This window comes from Daktulosphaira vitifoliae, unplaced genomic scaffold (genome assembly GCF_025091365.1).
Source record: "Daktulosphaira vitifoliae isolate Bord-2020 unplaced genomic scaffold, ASM2509136v1 Scaffold_5, whole genome shotgun sequence".
In the NCBI taxonomy this organism is placed as follows: Eukaryota; Metazoa; Arthropoda; class Insecta; order Hemiptera; family Phylloxeridae; genus Daktulosphaira; species Daktulosphaira vitifoliae.
Genome location: NW_026099576.1, coordinates 19,456,296 through 19,480,796, shown reverse-complemented (window position 1 = coordinate 19,480,796; position 24,501 = coordinate 19,456,296). Strand labels below are relative to the sequence as shown.

The window sequence follows — 24,501 nt, the reverse complement described above, 5'->3', positions numbered from 1 at the left end:
TTTAGTTGTGTTTTTTTATAATTAAAGTTTATTTTTATTATTTATTAGTTTTATATTATATGTTTTAATCAGTTGTATGTTATAAGACCAAGATTTAGATTTAGAAAATATTTTACTAAATTATATTTATACATAATTTCAATTCTAAATTTTATGATTTATATAGTTATTGTAAAAGTTTGTCAATTACGCTAATAAAGACTGAATTATGCAAAAAAATAGAATCGGAAAAAATCGGAGTATTTATGTGTTTTATTGATTATTTAATTAAATATTGAGTAAAAAATAATATAATATATTTTGTAGAAAATACATTTTTAAACAAATTTTATTCAGTAAATTTTTTTTATTCAAGTAAAATTTAACAAGTTATACGAAAAAACCAATTTTTAAACCTATTTATTAAATTTTAATCCTTCTGTGGCACGGGAATAAATCATTGGACAATCACAAAATTTCACAAAATGTATTTTTTTAACTTAAAAAACAATATTAGGAGGCATCCGGTCAAAAAAAAAACTTTAAAAAATAAGAACCACCATAATGCACATACATACATTTATCCTCGTTTCTCAACTTTCTAAGTCATTAACTTAAGAAAAAAATTCTTTCTTGATGGGATAATCTATTTATTCATTATACATCACAAGTATATTAACAAGTATTTTTTATTTTTAAAAATGGTGTTTAGTAAATTGACACGACTTACGTCGCAAAAATGTGGTCGACACTGGTTTTGAGGGTAGAGACCCGTGGGCCGTTTATTAAATGAGCGACAACAGATTATGTTAACAAAAATAAAACAAACCGAAAAGATAAACACAGTAATAATAATCTTCGCGTAATATCGCGGCACTTTCGCTGGCGTCGACGACGCGATGTCCGGCGTAATCCTTGGACGGCAAAATGGTTAGCAGCGTTGTAGGCGACGGTGCGCGGGTGCGGTTCGGTTGTCGACGTTGTCGCTTTCACAACGGGAGGAAGACACTCGCACCATTTGCGGCGGGTCGTCGTCGGCCGTGCGGCATTTGCTGGACTTTGCACCGTAGCGTCTAACACGCGGTGTTGGTCAGTCAAATATTCATAGTAGGGCGACGGCTGATAAAGGAGTCGCGGGGCATCGTGTATAACGAAGCGACGTGGCCCGTGTCAAAATAACTAATGATATTTTTCGTAAATTGACTAGTTCTTTTTGTAAAATTACAAAAACAAAGAGATTTACACTCTGTTTGAGTATACATTTTATTAGCAAAAGATAAATATTTTTTGTGATTATTTCATCACATATATAAATATTTTTTTTTTTTGTTATTATTAAAAACAGTAAAATTTGACACGACTTATATCGACAGTAGTTCAGATGGTAGAAACCCGTCTGTCATTTATTATGAGTGTTGAATGAAATTCTTTCTTCAAGTGCTCTTAGCACTTATACAAGAAAAACATATATTTTTTGTATATTTTATAGTTACTACAAAAAAAAAAATATATATATATATATTATCAACTCAATATTAAACGAAATATCTCATCAATTTTTGAAAAGAGCTTTATTATCATTGTTACACTTAAATAGTCAAGGGGTCTATCAACATTCTAGAGGAGTTCCATTCCCCCTGAAGTATACCTATATTCAACGCTTTATTAATAATAAATAATATGTTAATTCATGAACAAGATCTGATTATTTAAAAACCGTAAAGATAAACACGTTAAATAAGTACTGTCTGCGTACAATTGGAATACTATCGCGACGCAGTGTCCGGTATGATCATCGGACATCAAAAATTAGCATCGCTAATGCCTTGACCTAAGGTTGTAAGGGTTGGTGGTGATCAGATAAGATAAAACTTGTTTATGTTATCTGTTGAGGTATTGCAACGTTGGGCCAACAGGGTGTACAGTTGTTGGCTCCCTAAGGAAATTACCTAGATTTTAATAAATATATTTATTTAGTTAAATTAGTTTATTTTTACTTACTAGATTTTATAAGACAAAATTTTTATTAGAACTCGAACTATACTTTCAGAATTTAAATTAAGTGCAATACAATTTGTTTAAATAATACATTTTAATTTTTTTTTATAATATAAAGTAGAATTGGTAATTTAATTTTTTTTTTTTTTTAAGAAAACCGAAAATAATTTTTCCGTTTTCCTTAATTTTGTAGTTTGCTTATGATATAATGTTAATAGGAGAAAATAAATTATTGGTTAGATGTGCGGAGATTAGCTTTTGAAGGAAAAGGATTAAGAATAAGTAGGAGTAAGACAGAATATATAGAAAACGAGTTTGACGAAGGAAAACACGAGGTAAGTAAAATAGAGAGATCAGTTACAATAAGCAAGGACGTGATAGGAAATGTATAAATTTTTAAGTATTTAATATCAGTTCTGCAAAGTAACGGTTGTATAGAAGAGGATATCAGACACACGATTAAATGCCTGTGGTTAAAGTAAGAGAATCATCTGGTGTATTATGCGATAAAAGAATTCTAATGAGGCTAAAAGTTAAGTTTGAAGAGATTGTAGTAAGACCAGCTATGATGTATGCTTTATTGTTGGGCGATTGACAATACAATAGAGCAGATAATGAGTGTAGCAGAGATAAAAATGCTTAGATGTATGAGTGGAGTGTCTAGAGAAGATAGAATAAGGAGAGAGTATAGGTGTAGATATTATCATGGATGAGATGACAGAAAATAGACTTAGATGGTTTGGTCATGTTATGAGGAGAGAGAAAAACTGTAAAAATAGTTATGGAAATAAAAGTTTAGAGAAGAAGAGGTAGAGGAAGACCAAAAAAGAAATGAATGATGTCATTGAATGCGATATGAGGATAGCTGATGTGTGCATAGATAATGTGAGAGATAGTGTCAAGTGGAAGTTTAGGATAAGAGTGGTCGACCCTTAGTAATTGGGATAAAGGCGAGGAAAAAGAAAGAAAGAAAGAATTTTACCTTAAGAACTTATGTTATTTAGATCAGAAGTGCTGTGGTTCTCTTTGAAATTGTGCATTTTTTTTAATTGATTAAAGTAATTTTTACAGTTCGGTAAAAATTAAATTTTGGCTAAACTAAGTGGATAGCACGCTTAATTATTAAGAAAATGTAATTAATTTCACAAAAAAACACACATATTTATACTGACAAAATATTTAAAGATGTGATAATAACTATACTTCTTAAAGTAACTGCACACTTTACCCTATTACTTTTAAATTAAATTCTAATTACTCATTCAACATTGTGTTTAAAGTAATCTTTTATTTTTACTTTATTATTTTTTAATCTTATTTGTAAACAAAGAACTTTGTAAGGCAAAGCGATACATTAAATTAATAGTCTTTAGGGAATTTGTCAAAAATTTAGGGCGTGGGCATCCTGGGCCCACTAAAAAAATTATTTTGTCTCCGTTCTTAATATTTTCATATTTTTTTTTATGGATGATAATTTATATATTTAAAAATAATAAAAAATATATATTGAGATATCCTAGACAATAAATTTGTTATTTCCTTTTAATTATACAATAGTTTATGCTAAAAAATACTATTCGGTTAATTAAAACATAAATAGTTACTTAAAAGACAAATCGTACAGATAATTCATTCATAATTGTATGTAAAAAAATTTTTTTGGTTAAAATATAATGTTCAATGAAAACTTCTAAATAAAGAAATTATAATTTTAAAAAAAGCGAATACTGCAGAGTATCGTCAAATTAAAAAATTAGAAGTGCCCTTGTTGCTCATTTTCTATAACTTTACGTTAAATAAAACTAAAACTAAAAAAACTATGTTCATTTATTGTCGTCTTAATAATGTGTTTTAAAACATAAGTAATTATTGAAAATTTCCTCTATTGATTGAACATTTTAAAGTTAGTATTGTAAAGTAACAAATGTTAAATACATTTTTGTTCATACGTGATAACTTTTTAAAAATAATTTAATTTATTATTATATACTTGAATGTCTATTTTGACACATTTTAATAATATATTGAATTATTTACACATAATTCTATCGTTTTATCATACATATAATGTATTACACTTATTTTATATTTATAGCAAACATATGAAATTAACAAAATGTACAATAATAGTACATAGAGTGTTCAGTGTATAGAGTGTAACGAAATGGGTTTCTATTGTTTCATTGTTTGTAGCAATTGACCTGGTTCCTTATTGAACACACTGTATATGTGATATATATTGAATTTCAATTAAATCGTTAAATTTTAGTTCTATATTGAAGTTAACATTAATCCTAATAATTATATAAAACTTTAAAGAGACCTTGAGTAATTTTTAAAAACATATTTATATGCTTAACCAAAAAATAACTAAATTATAAGTATCTAGAAGACAGTGACAAAGCTGTCGCCGTCATATTTTCCCGAAAAAAATGTATTTGATATTTTTATTAGAATTAATACTTAAAATATTATAAGCAAGTATTTAAAATTACACTAACCAGGATGAAAAATATACTTATTTAGTAATATAATGTAAACGTAAGGTGTATATCCTGTTAATATATTAATAAAATCATAAGACGTTATCACAAAATTTTTATTAAAACTTCAAAAATCTATTAGAAATTGTATTACGCTTATACTTGTACGAGTTTTTTTTTATCTCTGAATTGTTAATACGGCAGAGAACTATATCCATACAATTTATAAACGTATAAATTGTTTTATTAAAACCTTACAAAATTATTACATGTTCACATTATACAATAAACTTTACAATTTATTCAATTTAATTGATTTTAGTATTAAATTATAAAAAATAAAGCAAAAAAAAATATTTATACTTTAACGTGTGAGACCTATTATTTGCCTTTTGAAATTGACGGTCCTCTTTTTAAAAATATTCATAAAACCTAATTATTATTTTTTTGTTATTTGTTAAAAATGCAACCAGACATAAATAAGGCGAGTGATATTTTTAACAATATTAGTATCGTAGCATTACATCACATAAAATAAATTAAGTTTGTTTTACTATGCCTCAGGGACGTCGTTTGGCGGTAGAGTAACTATTGTCAAAGAAAAAAAAAATCTAAAAGTAGCATTTCCTGTTAAAATTTTAAACTTATCTTGACCTATTCCAATTCGATAAGGAAGTATAATCATATAATACAGAGTGATCAATGTTATACATGACACATATTTTCTCAAAAACTTAAAAACTTTTTATATACAGAAAATTTATTTGGTTCGAAAAACCAAAAAAAGTGATTAAATACGTTATTAATAATGTTATGAAATAACGATAAAAAATAATCATAATTATGATATTATAGGAATAACAATGAACATTTTTAATGAAATATGGTTATTCATAAAACAACGTCGAATAATTATCAAAATAAATTAAATATTCAAAAATTTATATACAACACAATAATAAATTTTTATCAGTGAATTTACCACGGTCTTATATTATTATACATGACAGCTATGACACTTTGACATAAACAGACATGTAAGCAATAATTCAAGATAACACTTTACGGAAAATGTGTGTATGTCTGTATTTTTGTAAGAAAATTGCGAAAAACTGGCTATTTTAAAATTTTAATTTAGAAATAAATTTTTTTATTTCTTTTGTTATTAAAAGTAAATAATAATAAATATAATTTTAAAGCAGTCTAAGAATGCACAAATTATTTTTAAAAAAATTACAGTGACATATTAATTGTATCAAAAGTTATTGGAGTAGGGTTCTATTCTGTATATTTTTCAAAAGCATATAATTTTTATACTATTATTATGATTGACTTCTAATTTAACAATCGTATCTATTGATAAATAAGTATACTACTGGAAACCATAAATATATAAAAAAAACATCATTATTACACATGATGTACAAAAATGATGAATTCTTAATTATATTAAACATTAATGTAAATAATTTAAACAAATATTTCATGAACTTATAGCTCCATCATGTGGACCCCACAAGGGTAGGTCGATTAATTTATATGAAAGGAGAAATGTGATTTTTACCTTCTCAAAAAAAATTATAAAACAATAAATATAACTTTTCAAAATTGTTGGGATTCTAAGATCTCCACTCCATGCCTTTGGACTCCCTCCTCATAAGATGGTAATGATTGTAACCTAATTTATGATGTTAGTTGTTAAAGAAGTGGGCAAGAACTGCCCATGCACTCAAACTTGTAAGTCCATTGTGTGCAAATTTATGATGTTAAATGGTCTGTAAAAATTTTGGTACTAACAAAAAAGTGAAAAGACGCCCCTGGTATGCCTTCTGTAAGTTAAAAAAAAAGTCTTATGTGTATTATGATATCTTGTTGATAACAATTTTTGATCCAGTATTTCAGAAGTTATTAACATTTTTATATCTAGTCGAGATGAGGAGATAGTCGAAGAAACGTCTAATGGTAAAAATAGCAGCACCCAATCCTCACCTCTTTTTTACTATAAATTATTAATAACTTCTAAAATACTGGTCCAAAAGTTGTTATCAACCTGTAATTTTCTTAATTAGATTATTTTTTATTTTATAAGCTAGTTAAATATGTATGTTGTCACTTAAAAAAGTAAAGTTGACACCCGTAAAGATATAAAAGATGAATTAAAAAAACAATAATTAATAAATCAAAAAATGTATGCAATTAAAAAATATCCTTTTTTTACTTATTTTACTATAAAATTATAAAAGAAAATTCTGTTGGTGTAAATTACTTGTGATGCTTCATTGTTAATATGATAACCACCATCATACAAAATCAGGTGCATGGTAGAGATATGTTAACGGAACACTTTGATGGTGGGAATAACCGTTATCCATTATTGTTATCAAATGTATTTTTTATTAATTTTAGTATTTTTTTCTGAAGCGTATGTATTATTAAGTGTAATGACTCATACATTAACCTTCAGAGAATTTAAACCATTGCTTGAACAATATTGTTAAAAATTGTTCCGTGACATTATTTACCCATATTTTATACGATTTAGAGATTCTTATTAGTATTGATGACTGTAACAGTGACATTGAAAATATTTCTTACTGTTCAGATTCTTATCTTGATGGTAGTATTCAGTACATAACAATTTCCTTTTTAAGTCATTGGTCAAGTGGCAGTTTCCAAAAATATTGCTTTAGTTGCTTTATGAACTTTACTTAAAGTACTCAAAGAAAATTGCTAATTCAATGATATCCCGGTTTATGCCACAACTGATTTAAAAACTGACCATATACATATATCTAATGAAATTAAATTAGTTTTGCCTGTCCTATGTTACCATTTAAGTGTTGCTCAGGATTTAAGTTTGTTAGGAAATTCCCTAGATAAGTTAGGAAAATATATTCATTTAAATATAGAGATTTATGGTCTTCTTCTAACTAAATCTTCTGATACTTATACTTAAATACTTTTTGCCTTATTATGATATATGTTAGATATACAACTATTAGAAAAGTGCTTTAATGCGGTTATATTGGGGTAAAGAAAAATCGTTTATAAAACATTATAATTATAACGTTTTATATAATTAATATTGTTAATAATATTAAAGATTTTTACACAATTTTATAACTATTGAAAGTGTTAAATGTTTAAAATTTATATTTATAAATAACTTTATAACTAAATAATACTGTACAAATTTGTGTAGGGTACATTAGTCATAATAGTAAAATTAAAAAGGTTCTGTTCTATATTTCAACAACTAGTTAAAATGACGAATAACCAAATCAAATTGATTTATAATTTGCAAATTATTTTCTTCCATATTCGAAATTATGAGAAAATAAATGTCTCACCTTTATTTAATTTTTTTTACTCAGTTTGAATAAATGTTATTTAATCATTTAAAGATAGTTATTATATGAATTTTATTATAAATAGTTAAAAGTAATAAGAAAATAATCCAATAAAGTAGCTCATAAGTATATACACTCTTTTTTCTCTTAGGAAATAGGAAAACGATAAAATAAAAATTCCATAGTAAATATCTTTTAATAGAAAAACTTTTATTGAATATGTTTTACAATTTTTTTTTTTTACTATTGTACATTTGTTGCTAATCCTAATTAATAATATATACATATATTAGTAATTCAATAAAAAATTTTTTTATATTCAAAGCTACTTAGTTTATAACTTTAATTCTAGCATAGTAAGTTCAGTAAAACATATTTAATTTAAGTCTATTTTTATAAAAAAAATAGTGGATAATCTAATCAGCTAAAAATTTACAAAAATAGTGTATTTTTTTTTATCTTATTACTTTAGAATAAAGATTAATCAAATAATAACGTCTAATAAGGGACAGAGTGCCCAAGTCGGTACATGACAGTAACTGACACGCACTGTCACGGGTTCGAGACTAGGTCACCACCGTCTCTATTTGTTGAACGAAAAATCAGTTCAATAATTGAAGTCACCATCCCTCTTTACAGCTACGAACTAATCATTTATCTTGGAATATAAAAGTTAAGAAACCTCCTCTTTGGAAGACGTCGCAGTAGCCTTTAATGCGTTGTAAAAATCGAAAAAAAGTTCATTAATCAAATTTAAATTAAAACATTTCATCATAATAACGACGAAAAATTCAAAGTAATTTGTTTATTAATTTTCTTAATTTTTTTGTTTAGAGACAAACCAAGACCATAAAACTTCTTAATGCTTGTAGAGAAAAAAATGTATAACAATATTTTTTTAATTTTACAGTTCAAAATTTATTTTTGTTCATTCATACTCATCATTAAGTGATCTGGTATTATATTCATTTATAAATTAAGTTTGAGCCACTTTGTTCAAATTTTATATAACTTTATAGTAACATAATATAATAGGAATATTTTTTAGAAGAGATAAACCCCTAGCCCCCCACAAAAAAAATTATAACTTCGATAACAATACATTACTAAGTTTTCAAATCAATTAATAAAAACTTGTTTAAATAACTTTGTAAAATTTATAAATACATATAATTCTATACCCTATTCATCATTATGTACGAATAAAATATTTATCTAATTATTTTCTTATAATTCTATACTAGATAACGATTTAAATCTTTATTAACTAAATTTACTTCAATTTCATTAATTATTATCAGCTAAAATTAAAAATAAGAATTAATAATGAAAAAATAAATAGATTATAATCTTTTAAAAATTTATACTAAGTGTATTGTAATGTTATTTTGAATTTTTAATATTGGTTTCATAATGCGTTTCTTTTTTAAACTTATTTCAATGCTTACACTATTATTACAAAACTATGACAGTTCTGCTGAAATAGTTTTTAATTTAATACTTCAAATATTTTCAAATTAATGATTGTCAGTTCTTTTGTTTACTAAAAACCGTGATTATATTATACATTGCTATCAATATAAGGAAAAAAACTAAATTGTAAAATTCTTAAAGTATATTCTATTAAGCACTTAATTTACTAATATAATAATTTAAGTTTTACTATATCTGAAAGTCAAGTTTAACATAATATTTTTTATCAATTAAGTTTATTAAAATCAATTTTTTTTTTTCAAATATTGTGTTTTTGAACAAAGAAACTCAATATTATTTAACGTAAAAATATACGAATGACTATATCAATACTAACGTCAATGTTCATTCAGATCATAGGTGTATATACTAATTTCACTAATAGAAGTGAAAAATTTTACAATGTCATAGTAAATCTATTATAAATTAACTATAGTTTTAAAGTTTTAGCTGATAGATACTATGTTTTAATAAACCCTTTTTTTTTATTTCTTCATAAAATAATCATATGTTTTTTTTATAGAGTGCTAAACCAATCTTCGCATAAAGGTTGAAAGGGCTAATGCTATACAGTACCTAAATATCAATATTTTAGAAATAAAATTTATATAGAAAATTTCATCAAAAGAAAGCGATTATAATTGTTTATTCAATATAAAAAGTATCAATAACTCATTTATTATTATAAATATTAAATATTTTTAAAGTTCTTTTTTATTCTAGATATTAATTTCTTAAAATTTATCAATTTTTATTTTTCTGTAATACAATTTAAAATTGTACAGTAATTATACACAACATATTTTCTCTGTGAATAAAAGACTAACATTATTTTTATAACCAATATCTTATGTAATAAATGTAAAACTTCTATTACAATGAACGTTTTTTATACAAATATAAATATTCTATATTCATAAAAGAGCTTCATCGGGTTTCAAATAATTATAAATCTACATAACATAATAAAAATATAAATGAAAACAAGTTTATTACCTCAGTGATATTTTTCATTTTAACAATTATAGTCATAATAAATTTTCACTTAAAATTACTTTACGTATTTTTTTAGATGTGTTTTTGATGTTTTTAATATGATTTTTATTATTGCATTACCCAATAAAATCAGAGTTGTAAAACAAATATTAACACGTATAGTTCTTTAAATTGCCTAGTTTTTAGTTTTAATAATAGTTTTTTACATTTTGAAATTAATACATTTTTTTTTTTTTTTGAAACAGGATCTTACTAAATAATATTCAAATTTATCTTTTTTCTTTTAAGCCTTAAAATGTTTTCTTCAGTATATAATCATAAACATATTAAAACGTATAAGTTTCATATAAATTATCATAAGACTTACTGAGTTTATGTCACTAATTAGCACAATGCATATATCAGTGTACAAAGTTAAACGATAATTAACTATGATTACTTGGAAGAATCTTCGATAAAATAAGGTTATTTTTTAATAAAAATATAGTATTTAAAGTACAGAATTCCCAGACGTGTGTGTCGAGATTTTACTTTAATAACTGTGATTATTTTTCATCTTAGTTTCATTAGATGCTTTAGGTATGAACTGTTTCTACACAGTGCGTTTGTTATTATACGATAGTTGTATTTTATATTATATAAATTGTATTAATAATACACGCATATATATATATATATATATAAATTATTACTTATTATTATATATATAAATTTGTAGTAAGTAATATTAATAATGCATGAGCATATTTTTGGGTTTATAACTTAACTGTCTTCAAGTGAGTGAACTTAAAATTTACACAGAATTCTTTTTAGAAGTGTTATTAGAATTTCAACGTAAAATGAAAAAAATACAAACATTTCAGTCTAAGTATAATTTTAGAGATCTACTAAAAACTATATTTTCCATAAAAAAGTGTTATTATTTTCAATCCATCAAAAAATTTTAGTTACTTCTTGTAATCAATCTTCAAGTACGAACGTAATTTACACGAATAACTTTTCCATTCCATCATTTTGATTTTATTGTAAATTTGTACAAAGTTGTAAACTACTTTACTTAAAGGGTTAACAGAACATTGATGTACTAAAATGTCACTTAACCTACATTCACGTAATCCATAATATATCTTAATTATTTTAATCATACAAAAAACAAATTTATAATTGATTATAGAGACTATCATATTAATATTATTTTTTATTCAAAACAAAAAAAATCTAATTTCGACAGAAGTCTTCATCAAATTGATAATTATATGACAGTATACAATTAAACATAAAGTTTATGTTATCATTTTTCATTATCATACTTTTAAATAGTTATGCGTTACTTTAACAACTGAGTATTAATGACGTTTTTATTTGAAGTTCGATATCTAGCATGATTTTTATTTAATGGTCAAACAGTAGAAATAAATGATATTTCTTTATAAAAATATACGTTAAAAAACAATTGCAGACAGGATAAAACCAATTTATGTTATAGCGCAAACATTTCAACAAACAAATTTATGAGTGAGATTAGTCACCCAAGTTTCTGCTATCAAAAACCTGTAATCTCATAGGGAGTTATAGAGTATATTGTGTAGTGTCAGTCGCGGATTACAAAAAGAAACTTTGGATAGTTGTCAACGGCCAGTGTGAGTTTACTATTCTATAATAAAGAATCAAAAATGCACATAGAAAATATTTTTGTGAATTATTTATTTTAAAATGAAAATAATGAAGGATTAAAATTAAAAAAAAAATTTTAAGACTAATAGTATTATATACTTAAAAATGTTTCTGTAGAAATAACTTAATTGTTAAAAAATACAATAATTAATAAATGCATCCTATTAATTTTAAATTATATGAATGTAAGTACGAATTATTTGTTTAAATAAAATTTGTAGGAATATTTATCATAGATAATTATTTCTGAGTGTTCCTTCTGATTATTGTGGGTATATATTATGATGTAGAAGGAAAATATTGAACTATTCCATTTATCGTGAACGTTATTTATCATAATATATTTTATTTATTGACTAGTATATAAAAAAAAAGTTAGTTTTTAACTCTCTTTTTTTTATATTACTACTATTCATGTAAAAATATTTTTTTTATTTTTAGGGAACATTAATTGTTCTAGTGGACTAATCATAATGTCTAAACTATATTAAGTCAGTTTGTCAATATAACAATATTTTATTCTTCTTATATTATATTGTTGTAGTAATATCAAAAGAGTGCTTCTAATTATTTAAAAATAATTTTGAATTAAATATACATCCAAAGTGTTATAAAAAAAAAAATAACAATAATAATAAAAAATAATAAACTTATTTTATAAAATCCTTAAACAAATAAAAATGCGGTAGTCATAATATCAATATTAAATTAAACGAAATTTTAATATTTTAACTTTGATATTATTTTAAAATTCTGTACATTAATCTTAGTTCATGAAAAATGTTACATACTCAATGGTCTTTTTAGATGAATCAGTTTATCTGCTACATTCTTTGAATTTGTTTATACCCCCGAGAATAATTTCAAACCCTTTTCTAACTCATTTACCATTTTCATAAAGACATATATACATATATGTTATCGACGAGATCCTATGGATATTTTGGTCATCAGTATGTATTTATAATAATAAACAATCATCGTATCATTCGATATATAATATTTTATCTAATAGAAATAAAAATATTTATATGAATTTTTATAAAATTCATATTTTGATATAAAGAATATTAATTTTATGTATTCTATTAAAATAGATAATGGCAAGAAAAAATTTATGTAGTTAATATATGAGAGTATTTTTAATTTTAAATTCAATTTTAGAACTGTAAGTGCAAGTGTAATATTTTTAGTAAAATATTTATAAAGACTATATCAAATTTTTTTGAATACCATAACATAGAAAACATTATTTAAATTTAGTTTAGCTGTTTTGTTTCATTGTTAATCATAAAAAAATTATTCTATAGTTTTTGAATATGAGTCTGATGCCATATAATTTGTCGACAAACATAATTATGCTATCAAAATTAACATAAATTATTCACTAAAATTTATGCATAATCCTTGATATGATATATTTGACTTGATATCATTCTCACAAAAACTATCCAATTTGTGATCACCATTTTTTTAGTACAGATATTTTTATTTTGTAAAATAAAACTTGTAAATAATTAAAAAATAACCTTAAAGAAATAACGAACATTTTAACATCAAAAAGGCATTTTTACAAAAATGTATTTACTATTCAGAATTATATTTAGAAAAATGTATTCATAATATTCTAAATAAAATATTTTGGTATATTTAATTTTTCAGTAATTTAAACCATTATCTAATGATATATTTGTAAAAACCAAGTATTGTTTAAAATTATATTTCTATCATTTTTTTTTTTGTTCTATTAAACGTCAAATGCTTTACTATGTTTGTTTTTGTTTGTTTGCAAGTACTGAATTGACAAAATTTCGTTCTACAAAATGGTTGTTACAGTCTATTTGAATAGGCTTTTACAAGTTGACACTTTAAACACTTGCAGATTTGAGGTGTGATGATGTATGTGTGATAATGACGTATACCATCATAAACTCAAATATATTTAAATGCTAACAATGGCAGCACAACTTATCCCACGTTCTATTACATTTATTCGTTTATGTAAATATATTTTTTATCAAATTAGTTTAACGACTAACCTGGACATATCATTTAGTGCAAACTTTTCGATTAACTATCTAAGTTTAATTAGTTCAACATACTCAATATTTATTTTAATTGTACTTTATATAATATGTCTACTTTTAATACACAAATGTAATATTTATTTGATACCTAAGTACAATATAAGAATATATATATTTTTTTAATGCAGAAAATTTTTAATTTAATTCAATAAAAATTATAAATTTGATATTTTTATGTGAATTTATCTATTATTAGTCTGGAAAATTTGTGTAAAAAATATACTGTCAATTTTTACCATCTTTTATCAAAATATATTGATTAACTGTAGTTGTTATTTAAATTAAAATTAAGTGTAAGAAAACAGTTTGTGATTCATTAGGAAAGTTTTTGATAGCGCTAAAATCCTTATAAATAAATATTTATACATTATTTATGATGGTAAACTATCTAACATTTTCAAACTGCATTGTAAACACAATATTTCAGTTAGATTAACAAACTTGAACCATCCTCAAACTCACTTAGTTTGTATTTTTAGATAATTTAGTTAAACGTAAAAGAAAACAGAACTTCTATCACTTCTATTTGTGTATAAACTATATTTGAGTTCTTAAATAACAAGTTTACTTTGAAGTAAAGTTTACAACTATCTTAACCACAACAAAAAATAATAGAAATTGATGTATGTTTTAATTCAAATATAAGACTAATATTAGTATACCATTTTTTTTTGAAACGGAATTTTTTTTTATGAAAAATCCAATTTAAGCGAACAAAAAAGCGCTTAATATTCAAACTCAGGAGAATAAATTTTTGGCTTTTTTTCGATAAAATTCTGTATTTTTTTTCTTTTTTATTAAATTTTTAAATAGTTACCCGTATTGAAAATTTATTTCCAAAAAGATTTTGTATTTGTGAATAATTTTTTTTAGCTTGAACATTTTTAGTACAATAATAAAATAAACATTATTTAAGCACTTAAAAAGTGGATAATTTTTAGCATAAAAATATAGTAAATAGTCAATTAAATAAGTTATAAAAATAAAATAATTTTGACTATTAATATATTTTTTAATAGCTCAAAATTTCAAATTGAAAAGTTTGTGATTTTTACAACTCACAAATAGATGAGTTGTATGAATAAAATGTAAAAGACTAATGGAGTGTAGGGTTATTGATTTCCTGAGGACAAATAATTAATAGTCGTGATGTCTAAGCTAACCAAGAAATCTGAACTCGATTCATTATTTACGAAACAATAATCACTCTTTATTTGAAATATAGAAGCTGTTTAAAGTACTGCGTTTCTCCAATCCAAATGCTCAATTACTACGATCTTTAATAACAGGATTATTATTTAACGTTTTCTTAACATAAATATTAACAAATAAGCTTGAATTTATATTCTGATGTAGTTAAGTAATTATGTTTATTATTTCATATCGATAAAAAACTTGTTAAATTATACAATGAGATTAATATGTTTAATTTTATATTAATTGTAATATTAAGGCAATTAAATGGTTGAGGCTTAACTTTAATTTTTTTAGTACGTATATTTCGAACAATAGCTAATTTAATTATAACAACGAGAACCTTTGACTCGACTTTGGACAAAAATTTAATTAAAACAAGCAACTTTTAACTAGATATTAAAAATTAAATATCGAATTACTCTTGACAGTATTTTGCTATACCTTAGAATAAAATTAACTTTAACTATTTTCGGCTTTATTTATATGAATTGGTTTTGTGTTCTTATTATTTTTAATAAACCTTTTTAATTTAAAAATTAAACGATTGGTATAGTTAGAATTTGAATAAGTAAGTCTNAACCTTTTTAATTTAAAAATTAAACGATTGGTATAGTTAGAATTTGAATAAGTCTTCAAGATTATAATAATGATTTTGAATAAATATTATATATTAATATAACATTAATATTGAGCTATTTTCCATAAATCTTTTTAAAAAAATTGCATTTCCCAATTCAAATTTTTTCACAATGAAAAGTTTTTAACAGTTTGGAACTACAAACAAAAACAAACATCAAATTTATATAATACATGATATCATATACAGGGTTTTCAGTAAGTAAAGAAACAGGTCAATTGTTACAAATAATGAGACAATAGATATACGTCTTCTTACTTACTGAAAATAATAATATATTTGAACATTTTTGAAAAAAAAGATTAATAAATAAAAAGAAAATTAGCTTAAATTAATGAGTTAACAAACGAATACTTTACTTTAATTTTTCACGATGTTTGAATGTATAAATTGTAAATATATAATAATATGTAATAATGTAATTGTTACTGTACAAATTCACTGTAATAGTTTTATAGTTATTTTAAATTTGTTTATTTATTAAACTGTATCTGAAAAATTTATCATTTCAAAGTACACATTATTGAAAAACCACATCAAAGAAATAATTTTTAGATTTATTTTAATATAATAATTTGCGTCACATGTAAAAAATATCCACAGCATATTTTTAAGGCTAAACAAGTTCATCTAATTTTCGTGTAGGGAATACAATTTTAATTGGTTTTGTATACAAAAATAATAATTAAAGCTGTGTAATCTTCAAATAAAAATTACTTTGTAAATAATTAAGTTATAATTTTTTGTATAAATTCACAAAAATTATACAAACGAGCCAATATTTTCAAAACACAATATGCGAATAAAAAAAAATGAAAACAATATTTTTTCTGAACAATTTTAATTGATTGCGATATGAATAGGCCATTTGGCTTTTAAAAATATTTTTCACAAACAAAAAAAATTCAATTGAGTATTTCCTTGTATAATAATTTGTAATAATTTACTTGGTGAAAATATGTTTAGTAAATATAATAAACAATTCAAGTAATGTAGTTGACAACATTTCTGAGAAAATATTTTTAAATGACATTTGGTCTCTATTTAAATAGATGGTATATTGCTTTAAACTAAAAGTGTGCCTACCTAAATTAAATTGACAATCTCATTCTATATCTGACATGCATTCAATATATTTTTATATGATACTAAAAATTATTTATATTATTTATTATTTCAAAATATATTTTTTTATATTCAATGTTATTACATTTTAACTATAATTTACGTATCATTAATATGTCGAACAACTGTTTAGATAGTTTTGAATTTGGTGTTTACTTGTACATTATCTAATTTCAATTCAAAAATTTCCATATAAAGCTGTTTACAATATCCAGATGATAAATTTTTTTAATTTATCATCATTAACCCATTCAAGGAAATTATCGCAACTGTCATTATATTTTGTACAGTATCCATCATAAATTATTATACAAATCATTGTCTTTTTATTTATCAGTATTGTTTTAACCAATATTAACGAATATTTTTAATGTAGATAAAATTGGTATTTTTATGAAAAAATATATTCGCGTTGACCAACGTAACAGCTTATCACTGTAATTTAATCAAGTTTCCAAAATTAAGGCCTACTTCAATTATTATTGGATTGTACTTATAGATTTTATAGCATTACTATTGTTGGTTTTTAAAATTATACTATAGTTATCCTCAAAATAACATTTAGATACTAAATTATATTACTGGCAGGTTAAATACATATTTGAACTTTAAGTTGTACGACGATTATTGATAAAAAAATATGTTTAAAGCCTTATTAATCCTAAATTTACTTAACTTCATTTATTTTAACTCCTAAATTTAGAATAATCTATAGTTTGATATCATATTATCTACACATTTCAAAAATTAACATAAGAGAATTCTTTTGTAAAAAAAATTTATACTTAAATTATATTTTAAGTATGAATTCAAAAATAATCATTAGTATTTCATTATACAAAAATAATTTTTTGAAGAAGATGTTTTTAAAATATAAAGTGTTTTAATCTTTATTTGTATAATTTAATACCATGATTTTTTTGACCTCAGCGGTTTAGTAATTAAACTTGAATATGGAATCAAAATTAAGTCGTACATTGTACGATCACTGATTAAATATATTTCAATAGTGTACTTAATTTAATAATAAGTAAATATCAAAGTTTTAATTAACTCTTTAGTCTTCTAAATAATTTTGCAAGCCTAATCATTTATACTGTTTAAAAAAGTAAGTATCTTATTTCATTAATCAATTACACTGCAAAGAAAATCAAATGATTTAAAATATATTTTAATTCAAGTATTTAATTTTATAATAGTTTATATTATAATGTTAACTAGATTGTGTATTAAGAGAATATTATGAAATTATTTTGTAAGGCTTATTTTCTTTTCAAAATATATGTTGTTAAAATTTGCCTTCTTCCAAAAATTAATCCAATGAAAATATTGTACAAGAGATTTGCATAGTATTAATTTATGATGAATTCAAAAGTCAAAGTTTTAATGCTATGAACACCTTTTTAATAGCCTTCACAAATTTAATTTAGTAAGTCTATGTGATACGATCACATAAAACAAGGTAATTCAAATAAACCTACTAGATACATGAGAATTAAAAAGATTCACGTCTTCTCTCTCTAATATGAACATTAAATTTATACAACGGTTTAGTCTTTATACAAGCACTACTGGTTGTTCTATTCCAAAAATAAATCATAAATATTTAAGTATGTCTATTTGATTAATTAAGTTATTACATCCTTAGATTTTATATATAATACAGTTTTTAAATATAACATTTTAAATAAATTTTAGTTCTAAGATATACATTCATTTTAATTTAAATTGATATTTTAACAAAAGTCATCTTTGAAGTCATCAAGACTACTTGAATCAGTAAATTTTATTTTTGGTAATATATTTTTTTATTACTTTATTATTGTAAAATAATTATGAGTGCATAAATATAATATAAGAAATTAAATTCTAATATATACAGATTACACAGTGTTTATAATTTATAATTTCAGGGTTATAAATTCAAATATACAGAGCTATTTATTAAGGATAGTACCTTCATTTTCTTGGAAACTAATGACAATTTTTATTTTTTGTAAAGAGAAAATATAATTTAATTAAAAAAAATTACAAAAATCTAAAACTCTAGGTTGAAATTTGAAGAAATTGTGAAAAATATTAACGGAAATTTTGCAAACTTTAGCTTTGGCTGCTTATTATTTAAAGAAGAAATGTTATAAAAACAATTTTCTTTTATTTGTCTTAAAGTAAATAATATAATATTTGATTTGGTTTAGATTTAAAGAACGTAGACCTAATTATTAATATTTGAATAAAAAATATGTTCTTTGCGTTATTACTTCATTCAAACATCACATTTATTTGCAGTTTGTTTAAATGTTTATAAAATGCCTACCAATAGAATGTTAGTTGTCTTTTGTATAAATTATGAAAATTTCATTAAGAATTATAATTTTTTTAAACATTTATAGCAAAATTTGTCAAATTTTTACTTTAGTGACCAATTATTCATAGAAGTGAAATTGACAAAACGGATTTTTTTTTTAATATCATAGTACATTAAAAAAATTTGATTTAATTGTGAATAATGTAGATGTTCTGGTATTATGCAAAACACTTTAAAGTCGTCCATTTATACCAAAAATTAAATAATTTTTGGACTAATTGGCCGATAAATCTTACAAATTAAATTTAAGAGTGTTTTTTTTTTCATCTCAAAGTATTTATATTATTTAAATTAGAGGACGTAACTTTTTGGGACATTATCAAAAAATGAAATGAAAAAATATTTGAAATGATGTTTAAGGCGAGCTCCATACTTGGTTAAGATTTATATTTCCAAAAAAATAGTTTCGTCAGCAAGGTCTAAAATATTGTCAATAAAAATATAGTATTTTCCGTCTAGTTTAAAAAAATATTTTAAAGTTAAATGAAATTAAATATATTAATATCGTAGATTTTATAACATTTGAATAATTTTTTGGGGCTTTTTCCTTTATTTTGGGAATTATGTAACAATTATTATAAACGATTTATGATCTTTTGACGTATCGTTGAGCAAAACTGGTTGGTAGGCGTGAAGTTTTCATATGGATAAAAGAATAGAATCACGACATATAAAACCAATAATTTTTCAAATACAAATAAAAGCTAAAATTTTTAGATATTTTTTCTAAGTACAATCTTATTCTAATACCCTATAAATTATAAAAATAAGCTACCCTTGCTGATTTTAGCTCTTGAATAGATAACCATGAGAGTTTTAACAATGGTTGACTTCTTGATAATAGTAAAACGTACCTTAAATGGAATGTGATGGGATAAAAAAAACTCCCGTTTAGCTTTCCACTTTATTAAATCAGATGTAAATCGTAGGACGTAAACTGGACCACAGATATTTACACCTAGATTAGATTTTCGTACTATTAAATTTTTTTAACAAAGGGTATATTTTACTAAATACTAATTAACATTCTAAATAACAGGTAAAGAAAAACCACTGAAATTATAATTCCTTGCTACCGTACTTACTTTCTTATTAAAATAAAAGATGTAAAATATAATCATATGATTGTTGTAATAAAATATTAAACATACCTCAAAAAAACATTGGAGAATTTTAGTTCATCCATAAGCTTTAAGAGAATTATGGGTTACCCTTGTGATTGAGTATGACATGAAAAAATGAATTTATAGAGGATCAATCTCTATATGTATGATTATCTTGCAAAATAAATAATTCTAACATTTTTATTCGCATTCATCACCGTCAATATATGTTACACAACATTTTGCAAAATCAAATAACGTATTGTTTATGTTACGAATTATTCCATGGTATCTATGTACCTTTGTAAGATAAATTTAAATTAAAATAAAAGTGCGATTTAATTAAATAACAAACCATTGAGTTAAGCGTATACTTAATAGAATTATTAAACAACGCATAATAATATTAGTTGATCTCGGAATTGGCATTAAATGTGTATACTATCAAATCAACTTTTATTGTCGAAAATATTTTTAGTTTTTTATATTTATCCTTATTTTTATTTTATTTACATATACTTAATCAAAAGTGATTATTTTTTAAAAATGAGTATTAATAATATATAACTAGAGAAAAGTTATACCACGTTGAATAATAATGTACCAACAACATCTTAAAAGTTTTTAATATATTGCAGTGGACAATTAATAATGTAAGTAGTAATATGAACCGAAACTTATGAAAACGATAAATGATGTGTATATTATAATGGATAATATACTAATTACTCATCTTGTCGACAAGTACAGTTAAATCCATCCATTGTTTCGTACGCAAAACGATTTATACATATTGTCCTTCAGATAAATGGAAACCCATAATGATAGAACATAAGGATAAAACATTATAGTTAAAATTTACAAGTATAATTTCAGCATGATCGACACAATTCTGGGTTTTTTTCATGTCGTGCACATATTCTTTAAAGACCCAAGGGATCCAGCACAGTAAGCATTAAATACTGCAAGATAAATTCTAGGTCAATTATTTCAAATTATAACTATAATAATATTAAATTGGTCTTATAAATTTAAAACCAACTATAAATAAACCATAATTATATTAACTTAATAATACTATTGTTCTAGTTAGTTGTAATAGACTAGATATTGAATGTAACCACATAAAACTACTTTTAATCATCTATAAACCGCTTGTTACAACGAATGTTAAACCAAGTGAATATTAAGATTAAGAACCATTTACTTACTATTAGAAACATACCATTGTAATTATTAGTATTATCTGAAGTACCTACTAGATTTATGAAGATACCATGTAAATCTTCTGATAAATCGATGGCTATTTAATAGGATGGCAGATAAACCTGAAAGGGTTTCTCAGAGAACAAAATGTTGCCACAATGAAAACCATTTGCTAAATTTGAACAATGCAAAGCTTTGTACAAACTGAGTAAATTTATAAGTTATTATTTGAATTATCACTGATACAAGTAAGAAAACGATTAATACGGATTAATTTACAGTATCTAAACTGCTCTTAAAAAACAATAACAGTAATAGAAGATAATTGTTGAGCTATCATAATACTATATGTAGTAAGTTAAAAAAAAATTGCCAATATTTAATAACAATAAAATCTTAAAAATTTACCGCAAAAAATGTTTCTTTTTCAAATATGTACTGAATTAATTAATGTCCTTAATTGTTCGTATTTCTCTGGAATTTTTCCGTTTTTTGTTAATACATATAATGAATACCGTTATTGTTTACCTATATTTATCATTTTTGAATGTATTGTTTTTAATAACGTTATTTAAAAAAATTAAAAATTGATTATTATGTAATTTATTTATAACAAAAATTTTGAAACAATCCCTTTTTATAATACAATGGAGTACAGTTAGTTTTTGACTAGATAGTTTAACCATCATTTAAAATTAATGATCAGTTTAGATCATTAATATTTAATGATATTATTTTTAGGAATATTGATATAAATTTGAGAAAAACTAACATTTGACACATAAAGTAAATAAGTAAAAACTAAAAAAAAATAAAAATCACAAATTTTTTTTCAATCATTCTATTTACTAAATATTCAGCATGATAATTGACGACAAAAAAATTAAAAAAAAAACAAGTTTCTATGAACTAAAATTCTCTTAAGAATAGTGTAATTATTTCTCTGATTTGTAATTACTTTATATTTTTGTTTATAAAAAAAATTAATTAACTTTTTCTTTCAATAATTTAATTCTTAAATAATGCATGTATAAAATTCTAAGATAAATAAATATTTTTTAATAATATTCAACGACTATCCTATAAACTCCCTTTGAAATGGTCAAATTATAGTAGTTTTATTTATTTTCAGAATAAATAACATACTTCATAATTTTTATATGATTTAATTATAATATCTAAATGATAGTTCATAAATAAAAAATGATAACGTTTTAATATTTAAACTTGTATTCGATTTTCAACGAAATTTGATTATTGAAATATCTTTATATAACACAAAACTTTGTGTTATCAAAAATTGAGATTTTATAAAAATTGGAGTGGGTCATAATTATCAGAATATTATTTTGATTTTGTATGTTATCGTTGTTTTTTAAATTAAGTTTCTCATATAATTGAACGTTCATAATTCGTGAAAAATTCATAGGTCATATGTTTCCAGTATCTTAGGTGTAATTAATAGGGATTTCGAAAGGATCTGAAAGTCTAGAAAAATTAGATGAAAAACTTTTTAAAATAAAAATAAACTTTTGAAGAGTTTTGTTCAAGTTGTGCTATGATTAAGACACAAAAACCATGTAGAAAATTCAATTTTTTTTTTGACTCAGAAATTTTTTTTTGATAAATATTTGAATATGTAATTTTTTTCAAGTTAAACAAGCTTTATTTTTTTTTAATTTAGAGTACTAAACAAAAACTAAGATTGTATTTGTGGTTAATTTTATTAATAATGGAATCCAAATATGTCGAAGTATTGATTATTAAACACTTACCGTCAACCATTACAAATGTGGTTTTGCAAATCCGATTACATGATAAAACTGTCAATACTTGACAAATAGCAAAGGGTCTCTTAAAAAAATTATATAATAGTGAATACGCTAAATCTGAGTAATCTTATGTGTGTATCACTCGCGGTAACCGTTCTGTCGGAATGGCAATAGTTGACTGCTCACATTTTGTTGTTCCACGCGGCGCTGCAACCCCTTGAAGGTTATGTCGTACATGCTTGTCTCTTATAGAGTGGCAACAACAACGATAACCATAAAGTAAAAAACACCGTATTAATATTTCGTCTCTTTTGATTATAGCTACTGTAGTGGTCATCCACGTGTATAAATAAATAATGTAGCAAAAATCTCATGTTTTTTTCATTAAAGTAATAATAGCAAAAGAAACAACACATCTTTAACATTCTGTAATAGAACTTGATCCAGGAAGCATGTAATAAAAAATTATCACTTGTGGTTAATTATTTAAAACTAAAATTGTTATATTTAAATTAAAAAAGTATTGACTCAGTAACATTGATACAAGGGAGGCAATAGAAATGTTTAAAAATAAATACAATTTAATTAATTAGGATCTTGGTCCACAGAAAAAATTATTATTAAACTTGTGTAAACTAGAAAAATATGATAATATTACTTAGTGATAAAGTCACTAAGGGTAGATAAGAGATTTTTTTGGTCTGGGTGGAATGAACTAAATTAATAGTTCAAAATTCGTTTTAAGTAAACGAAAATGAATTAATGTCATACAAATTTGGCTTAGCCCTTTTCCGAAGTTTTTATATTTTATAAACTTGAATTTGTTTAACTTCAAAAGTATTTTTAAATAATTTTATTAATGATGAATTAAGAAAAATTTGGTATCAAAAATTTATAGACCTTTTTGAAGTCGCAAGGTCATTGCGATATGATGTTATCATTGAAAAAAGACAATCATTCTTAGTATAATTATTTAGTATATTAGTTTAAATCATAGTTATTTACATAGGCGTTCAGTGAAATGGAAAGTTCTATTGTTCTCATTATTTACAA

At 23.3% G+C, this 24,501-nt stretch overlaps 1 protein-coding gene across 3 annotated transcripts in view; it reads right to left on the bottom strand.

Moving 5' to 3' along the window:
- The window catches only part of LOC126907629 (QRFP-like peptide receptor), a 93,105-nt gene extending 69,494 nt beyond the window's left edge, over nt 1-23,611 (bottom strand). For 2 of the 3 annotated variants that reach the window (XM_050689049.1, XM_050689051.1), the window contains exon 1: nt 23,452-23,611. The gene's annotated coding sequence lies outside the window, so the exon portion shown is untranslated. Of the gene's footprint in view, nt 1-20,221; nt 20,405-23,451 lie in introns of those variants that run through there. The other variant, XM_050689050.1, reaches the window with a different exon arrangement.
- Nucleotides 23,612-24,501: the final 890 nt, after the last annotated feature.